Here is a 9,384-nt window from a genome sequence, read left to right on the forward strand (position 1 = left end):
TTCTACTATCCAATCAAAATTTTGAGATAGCCATTTTGTTCAGCGTAGTCTATTTTCAGATAGAAAATATGTTTTTGAGGAGGACACTCCCCCACAACCCTCAAGGCCAAGGTTTCATCCCTAATTTACCTCAAGAAAAAATCGAAGCTTTAGTCAATGCCTTAACCTCAGCCGTTACTGAAAGTAACAATATTTTAGAGTTATGGAGTTTGGTGAGAGATAGCATGTTTTCATTAGATCAAAGAAAACAGTTCCTTGGGCTTGGAAAAATGGTAGGATTCATTTCTCTCTTTTTTTTGATAAAGTTATAGCTTTATGTCTAGTTATGGGTATTTATAGTTTATGGTTTATTGTTACGCTTTTAAGGTTTATGTCTGTGGTTTCTATGTCAATATGGGGAACTACAAAGGATTTTGTGACTCAAAGTTCATTCCTATTTTACCTCAAGAAAACTCGAAGCTTTAGTAAATTTAGTCAAAGTCCAGCTCTTAAGAGTCAAAAGTGATCGAAGGGCAAATAATCCCCCTACGCCCTTTTTCCCCACCCCTTCCTTTGAACTAATTCTGTTTATAACTGAAGGCCTAATGAGAGTTAGAATGTTTTGGTATTTACACACACCTATTAGGCATCTGCTCTCCTCCCTAACAAGGGAAGAAACAGAGAGTGTAAGGCTGTGGTGGTTCCAGGGGAGGGGCAAGGGGGGCGCCCCCTAACCTAGTCTAAAGTAATGCAATTTACTTAATTAGTGCAAGATTGCGTTAATTAAACTTGCTCCTAACACGTTTATCGGATCAAGTTTCAAATTTAGTAGATTTTTTAAATGGAATTCTTTGAAAAATCTTTGGGCCATTGGCTTGATTTCACTCCAAAATTGTTCTATGCAGTTAAATAATAACAATATGGTATGCCGTATGCTTTAAAGTACTAAGATGTCATCTTACTATAGAAAAAAATTCCATTATTGAAAAGTCAGCTGTCCGTTTGATCGTGTTACTGACTATATGTACATAGACATTGAGAAAAAAACTGATGATTACCAAAAAAAATTCATTTAGAAACAAAAGCATGTATAAACTGTATATACTGCTCTATTAGAACTACAACTTAATTGAGTTTACATAGGATTATCATTAACAAATTATGGCTTGAAATTTTTAACTTTATTGTTAAATTTTGCTTGTAATACATCTAATTAGTAGAATTTTTGAATGAAATTCTTTGAAAAATATTTGGGCCATCGGCTTGATTATAGTCCAACATTTTTCTCTGCAATTAAATAATAACAATATATTTCTTGATGAGTGTGCGTAGCTAGGGTAATGTCAGGTGACTTGGCGTTGTGGCAAGTTGTTAGTAGTAGTACTATTTAAGGCTGTTTTCATGGGAAGGATTGAAAGGTTTAAGTTCCCCCAAGTGAAACGTTTGTCAGACTCTTAAAACGTAATAAAAATGCATAAAAATGCACTTTTGACGTTTTCTTTAATTTTCCATTCTACCTCTCCCCCCTAAGAAAAAAAAATTACCCCCCTCCACTGAACCAAAATCCTTGATACGGCACTAGTAGTAGTAAGAGTTCCAATTTCTCATTGAGACCGGTCATTTTTTTTTATTAAGCCTAGTTACCCGCTGTACATTTTGAATTAAAATCCGTTATTAAATTTCTTATCTTTATATGTTCTGACTGGAATGCCCGACATTTGCATTTGGATTTTATGTTTATACTATTCGACTGAAAGATAAAAATGAAAAAATACTGAAAATAAGTAAAAAAAAGAATGCTATGATGTTGAAAAGAAACAAATTTTGTGTTTTTGTTGCAGAATTTACATCCTGAATTAAATTGATGTTGATCTATAGTCGATCTTTACAGTCACTCCCGTCCCTTCCTTTGAACTAATTCTGTATATGCCTGAATATCAATGAGAGTTATAATGTTTTGGTAATAACACACACCTAGTAGGCATCTGCCCTCTTCCCTAACAAAAGAATCGGATCCAAACTGGATATAAGATAAGATTTTGTCATTGAAACGCTCTTTATTTCGTATTTTAAACGAAATTCTTGAATAAATACCAAAAACTACTGTATTGTTTTTAAATTCAAATCGTAGTCAAATACGCCGTAAATTAGTTCAAAGAAATCAATAAGAATCAAAAATCAGAGTCTAAGAAAATGAAGCGAAAATAGTGAAAATTTTTAGTTTATTTAGCAGTAACACAGGTCTTTAAAGTCCCTCTCCCCCAGAAGTCTCCCCCAACTGTCGGAAAATTTCCCCGGGACAATCGCCCATGGTAAAAATCCCCCAATTTTCCTTTCATAAAAACAGCCTAGACCAGAAATACTTGCGAGAATCAAGAGGGATTGAGTAGCAACCCCTTCCTTTGAACTAATTCTGTTCATACCTGAAGGCCCAATGAGAGTTAGAATGTGTTGGTATTAACACACACCTATTAGGCATCTGCTCGCCTCCCTAACAAGGAACGAAACAGAGAGTGTAAGGCAGTGGCGGATCCAGGGGAGGGGCGAGGGGGCGCCCCTCATAACGTAGTCTAAAGTAGTGCAATTTACTTAATTAACACAAGGTTGCGTTAATTAAACTTGCTCCTAACGCAAGTTTATCGGATTAACCTATTTTGCCCCCCCCCCTAAAAGAATCCTGCATCTGCCCCTGGTGTAAGGGCACTACAGCTTTTAATTTGTAATTCAATGAACCCCGTTCCAAAGTTTATGCGACCACTACTTCCGCATAAAGTGCCCCTGGAAAAATAAATAAGTATTAATTCATTGAACCCTTATGAATCGTTTCTTAGGTAACGCTATAGCATTGCTTCTGACCTAAAAAGTTGAGTAGAAATTTCATCTTCCATTTTTATGAATATCCGAAATTATCTGAGGGGAATATGTTTGGGGCAGCATATTCCACGGTTGCGAAATTTCTGCTGGGTGGAATTTAACGCGGGGGAATTATCAGCAGGAAAAGAAAATGTTCTTGGAGGGGGTTTCAGTTTTTATCTCAAGGCTTAAAAATGAACGCAGTGCGATTAAAGTATTACTCAAAATAACATATATAGAATAATATATGCACATAACACAGAAAAATTAATCAAAATTGCATATTATGAGTTGAGGCTCACCCAAATCATGGGCCAGAGGGCTCACCATTCCACAATCTATGAAAGCAATCCTGCAATAACTAAAAATGTAAAGTATTTTTGAGTATTTTAACGTCTTCCACAACTCAAACGGTCCAACATTCTACATCCCAAAGGGTCTCTCTAATCTCTTAAATCGGGAACGGAGAGGATAAGTGAAGTTCCGCTCCGTATGGGATGAGTCTCCAACCTCACCCTCCCCCTCTCCTACTGCCTACGCTAAAGTTTTACTGAAAACAAATTATATTACAAATGTTTTCTTTTGTACTTAATATTGAAGATAAATATTAAAATTACAGTAAAATATTGAACGGATGAGCTTTCAGGAATTAATATCATTATACATAAAATATTCAGTTTGATTTATTAGTTCTTACCAAGATTGGTCAAGTCCACTACAAACAAAATTTGGGTACTGTCCCCTTCTTTAACCCTTTCAGTCACCATGTTCTCACATGAGAACATCACAGCTTCGCTTGGTCTTCTTGGACCCTGTAGGTGGCAGCGATACTCGAGTATGCGCTCCATAATAATAAGTAATGCGAAAAGACACTGGCGAAGTTTCAAACCGATGATGCTAAATTCTGATTTTTAGCAGTATTTCGAAGTTGTTGCACATCCGTACTCGAAAGAATGGATCTACCAGGTATGTTTTCATGCATTTTTTTTACCAGATTTACCATGAAAATACGCGAAAAAAGGGGTTCATTTGTCCTTTTCAGTTAGTTACCCCATCTATAAAAAAGTTTACCTCGCTAGTGCGTTGGATAGATGCCGCAGATTTTTTCGAAGTAGCGTGTTCTTGGGTAAGGACAGTGTGACTTGATACTAACTTTTCTAGTTCAATAGCAGCATATATGGTACAGTCAGAGGAACATACTTTTGGTAGTATTATTTTAAAACATCTGTTATAACTTTTTCCTGTAACGTCGCTATTCTGTAAAAGCGACTCACTATCTTCTTTTCCAGGTCCATCCAATGATCGACCACGTCGAGTTCGTCACGCTGACATACTGAATGTCTTGGACGCGATCGACTCAGACCTTTCAGAGTTATCGGACCTACCAAACTCAGATGACGAAGGTGAAGATTGGGCGTCAGTAAATCTATCGCAGCCACACGATACGGATGAAGATTCATTATCGGAAGTTGAGGATGATGAGCCGCTCCTCCCCCCGCCTCCGAAAAATCGAAAACGCAGACTCGTATGGAAGAATGCGATCTTCTCGAAAGTTATCAACAATGCCGACCCGGCGCCGCCGCCACTTGGTCCCGAGGAGCCTATAGACTACTTCAAAGAATATGTTGATAGTGAATTTTATGAGTTAGCCGCCGAGATGACCAATCTTTATTCTGTACAGAAAACCGGCTCAAGTTTGGGTACAACAGCCTCTGAAATAAGAAGGTTCATAGGTATTCATATAGCGATGAGTGCTTTTAAATTCCCAAGGTATCGCATGTACTGGGGTAGTCGGACTCGGATACCTCTAATAGCAGACGCCATGAACTTCAATAGGTTTTCGCGTCTCCGAAATTTGTTTCATCTGGTAGATATCCTCTCTAAAGACCCGGAGAACACCGATCGCGTATGGAAGGTTCGTCCGGTTATAGACCGGGTCCTGAAAAAGACAGAAAGCATCGTACCTTCTGAGTATGTATCAGTCGACGAGCAAATGGTGCCGTACACCGGTGCATTGGACATAAAACAGTATATCGGGGGAAGCCAACACCGTGGGGCATAAAAATCTTTATGCTTTGTAACAGTAACGGCATCATACTCACTTTTGATGTTTACCAGGGTAAGAAAACTATCCTGACGGAAGAGCAGAAGCAGTTCGGACTGGGACCTGGAATGGTACTAGCTCTTGCTGGTCGCGTCCAGCTTCGCCCGCATACGAAAATATTCTTTGACAACTTTTTTACGAGTATTCCGCTCCTTGAAGAGCTTGAACGGAAAAGTATGTATGGCACCGGCACGATCAGAGCGAATAGAGTTCTTGGCGCAAAGTTGGAATCTGATACGTCTCTGAAAAAGAAAGGAAGGGGGCGTTCCACGAGCTAGTGAGTGGAGAAGTATGTCTGATCAAGTGGATGGACTGTAGATCGGTGATAGTCGCTTCTAACATGATTGGAAGCGGCAACGTAAAAAACGTGATGAAGTGGTGTAAGAAAACGAAGACAGAGGTACAAGTGACGCAGCCGGAAGCTATTGCGGCTTATAACCTGAGTATGGGTAGGGTTGATAAGCTTGACCAGATGGTATCCTACTATAGGATCCTCATTCGATCAAAAAAATGGACTTTGAGACTCGTATTCCATTTGATCGATCTTGCTGTAGTCAACAGTTGGCTTGAATATGTCGAGATTTGCAAGGCACAGAATATGAGACAAAAGAACATTGTCGATTCGTTCACCTTCCGACTCGACATAGCAGAGACTCTCATTATGTCTGAAGACACTCCTAGAAGAAGAGGCCGACCCAGATCTCTTCCTTCAAGCGAAGAGGAGGAGAGTGATGAAGAAGACTCGGTTGCCGAAAATCGTAGGAAACGAAAACTCAAATTTCGTAGGCCCTGCTCCGCCGTGAAGAAAGATTCCTTTGCTCATTGGCCAGAAAAATTTGCCGCCCAAAACAGGTGTAAAAATGCCCCCTGTATCATGAAGACTAGGTTCATGTGTACCAAGTGCAACGTCCCACTTTGCCTGGAAGAATCGCGAAACTGTTTCGCACAGTTTCACAAACCTAAAGAAACGTAAAAGGATCATTGTCAATTCAGTTTCTCGTTTTTTGTACTATATTTGAAGTCTCAGTTTTTCATTGGTTTTATACTGTATTTGAATAAATTTGGTCACACTGTCCTTGCTCAAGTACATGGTGGAAAAGAAAGAAGACGTTCAGAAAAAAATCTGAAAAAATTCCTGGTAAGTACTTATCCATCACATGGTTGACTTTCGCTACTCTCATAATTTTGACCTTCCAGGCTAAAATTCGTGACTGAAAGGGTTAACTGTAAAAACCTAAAGGCTTCTGCCTCATTGGCGCTTAACTGAAAACGAATTACTCGTATATTACAAATTTATTATTTTCCATAATAAAATTTAATTACTGTTTTGCTGAGGACGGCCCTTGGATATAGGGTCGAAACATTCATTTAAAGTTACGTTCCACTGTCTTGTATAAAAATTTCCCTGTTGTTCTACTTATTTGTTTATTATGGAAAGGCAGTGTGGTCTTCGTCGCTATTTGCGTCTAGCTTACGGGGAGCAGTTGACTTATGATATCTTTTATTTTATTAGTTTAGGCAAAAAACATGCTAATATTATTAATCAACAAAAGTTTTTAGAATCTTGTAGAAATGAAAATCTCATTCCTAAGTCTTTAAGATATAAATTGCATTTAAATACCCGGAAAGAAGCGCAATTTGCGCACACATTACATTTAAAAACTCTAGTCCATATTATTAAGGACAAAAAACAAAAACGACATATTATTTCCTCAGAAAGAAAATCTCTTGAAAAATGTTTGTGTGAAAACCTGTCCACGGTTGATTATTCTCAGGTTGTACGATTGGAAAGAAATTTATTTAGTCACGATTTTCGTTTGTCTAGAAAACGTCTTTATAAGAAATTGGAATGTCTAAGGTATGAATCTTTGATGAATCATCGTGTTTATACTCCTAGGTTTACTCCTGGACCTGCTATTGTTAATTTCTCCTCTAGAGCTCTTGAACCTAAGGAAATCCAAACTCTTGAAAAAGGTCCAAAATTTTCTTTTCCACCAAAACAAGTTCCTGTGGCAGATATTGTTTCCTCCTCAGAATCTTCTTTGCACAAACACTACACATCCATTTCTAACCCAGATGAAATGAGGTCTTGTTTTATTAATGCACTTTACGGCAGTAAAAAAAAGTTACATCTCATACTAATTTGACACCAGAAATTTCGCACGACATGAAAATTTTGTCTAATCTTCGCAAAGACCCTTCAATTATAATAACTAAAGCAGACAAGGGAAATTCACTTGTAGTCATGGATACCTTAGATTACGACAATAAAATTTATTCACACTTAAATGACACAAATACATATGCTTCCATGACTCACGACCATACTGATAAGTTTGCGAATAAAATTGTAACCGAACTAAAGAATCTAAAACAAAATGGCAAAATCACCCCACAATTGTATTATAAATTTCTCCCCCGAAGTAGCTTTTGCCCAAAGTTTTACGGTTTACCGAAATTACACAAGCAAGGCATTCCCTTAAGGCCAATTGTTGCATGTACGAAAGCCCCTGCTTCCAATATTGGAAAGTGGTTATGTACAGCCTTCAAACCGTTACTTTATTCCCAAAAATCGTATACATGTAACTCGGTAGATTTAGTAGAAAAAAACTTAAAAGTGCAAGCATTTCAGAAAATACAATGGTAAGTAGTTTTGACATAGTTTCTATGTACACAAATATTGATGTAGCAATATCTGAGCAGTTATTAAAAAATAAAATAGAAGAAAATTATCATTTAATTGAAGATTCCACAACAGGAATAGATCGTGAGGTTTTAATGTCCCTAGTCAAAATTTGTAATAAGTATTCAATGTATTTTCAGGTCCTTAATTCTTTTTATCAACAAAAGAATGGTCTCCCTATGGGTGCACCGGGTTATTATCCGGGTTATTATCCGGGTTATTAGCGAACATTTATGTAGAACATCTTGAAAATTGGGCCTTAAATTCATATTTTTTAAAACATGTATATTGGGGGTGTTATATGGATGATGTAATATCGCTCTGGAATTATGGGGAAAATAAACTTAGGGGCTTTCTAGATCACCTTAATACATATGACCGAAATTTACAATTCACCTTAGAAATCGAAAATGCAAATAAATTACCGTTTCTGGATGTTTTAATTATTCGCGACATTGATAAACTGGATTTTACAATTTACAGAAAACCCACACAAAATAACAGATATCTACATTTTAAATTCAATCACCCCCCACAAGTTAAAAGAGGTGTTGTTACATCTCTTGTTGACCATGCCTTAAACATTTGCTCTGAATCTTACATCACAGATGAACTAAATTTTATTAGAGAAATACTTTTTGGAAACGGTTATCCTATTGTCTTTATTAACAATACAATTAGTCGAAGATTGGCAAGACACTCCCGTAAAGTTAAGGGTCTTTTGCAATGTGAAGTTCCCGTCAAGCCCTTAAATATAATTTACCTTCCATATATTCCAAAAGTCACTACAAGTTTAAAAAAGTTTGCACACAAAATAATTTTTATGTCGTATTTACAAATAATTTTAAAATCCTGAATTTCTTAAATTCTGGTAAAGATATAACCCCAGTTACTTGCCAAAGAGGGGTTTATCAAATACCATGTGACTTTGGCCATTTTTATATAGGCAGAACCCATCAAAATTTAGAAAAACGCCTGTAACAACACAAAGATGACATAACTAAAGCTTTAAATTCTAATAGTACAAATATTTCCTTCGATTCGGCTTTAAGCAGTAACATATATGATGACCCTAGTCATAAAATGCCTTTTGAAGAAACTTGCCTTATTAGCAATGATTTAGGCATAAAACTGGCTGTTCGTGAGGCAATTGAAATTAAAAGCAAAATAAATAGTAATATTTCTTTAAATAGAGATTTGGGGGAATATTCACTTAATGCCCTTTACACAAATCCAATTAATAATGATTTAACTAATTATATTGAAAAACCAGTAAATAACTCCAGTCAACCTATTACGAATAGACCATCTAGGTTAGCTGCCAAGAAGGCGAGATTATCTTTAAAATCTTGTCTGTATTTTAGTTCCATCTGAATTAATTGTTCTCTGTCCACTTCGTTTGGAGTACCAGTCCTGGTTGAACTTCCCTGAAGTATTGATATAGGGCTGTTTTTAAAATATTCTTTTTAAAAACCTTTTAGTTTTAATGAGTGAATTTTAATGTAAGTTTTTTTTATATTGTTTTTATTCTCTTCGTCTGTTTTGCTGAGGACGGCCCATGGATATAGGGTCGAAATATTCATTTAAAGTTGCGTTCCACTGTCTTATATAAAAATTTCCCTGTTGTTCTACTTATTTGTTTATTATGGAAAGGCAGTGTGGTCTTCGTCGCTATTTCCGGTTTTTAAAGTCAAGAATAATCGGACAGTAAGCAACCTCCCCCCGCCCCTCATGCCATAAAAACTTGAAACTTTTTGCAATCAAA

General features: G+C 36.7%; 1 pseudogene; it reads left to right on the forward strand.

The window, feature by feature from the left end:
- Positions 1 to 6,366: 6,366 nt before the first annotated feature.
- Positions 6,367 to 7,419, forward strand: LOC148947263 (uncharacterized; annotated as a pseudogene).
- The last annotated feature ends 1,965 nt before the right edge of the window (positions 7,420 to 9,384 follow it).

The sequence above is a fragment of the Artemia sp. Qi Xiang Cuo genome, chromosome 11 (genome assembly GCF_049724085.1).
Source record: "Artemia sp. Qi Xiang Cuo chromosome 11, ASM4972408v1, whole genome shotgun sequence".
Lineage (NCBI taxonomy): Eukaryota > Metazoa > Arthropoda > Branchiopoda > Anostraca > Artemiidae > Artemia > Artemia sp. Qi Xiang Cuo.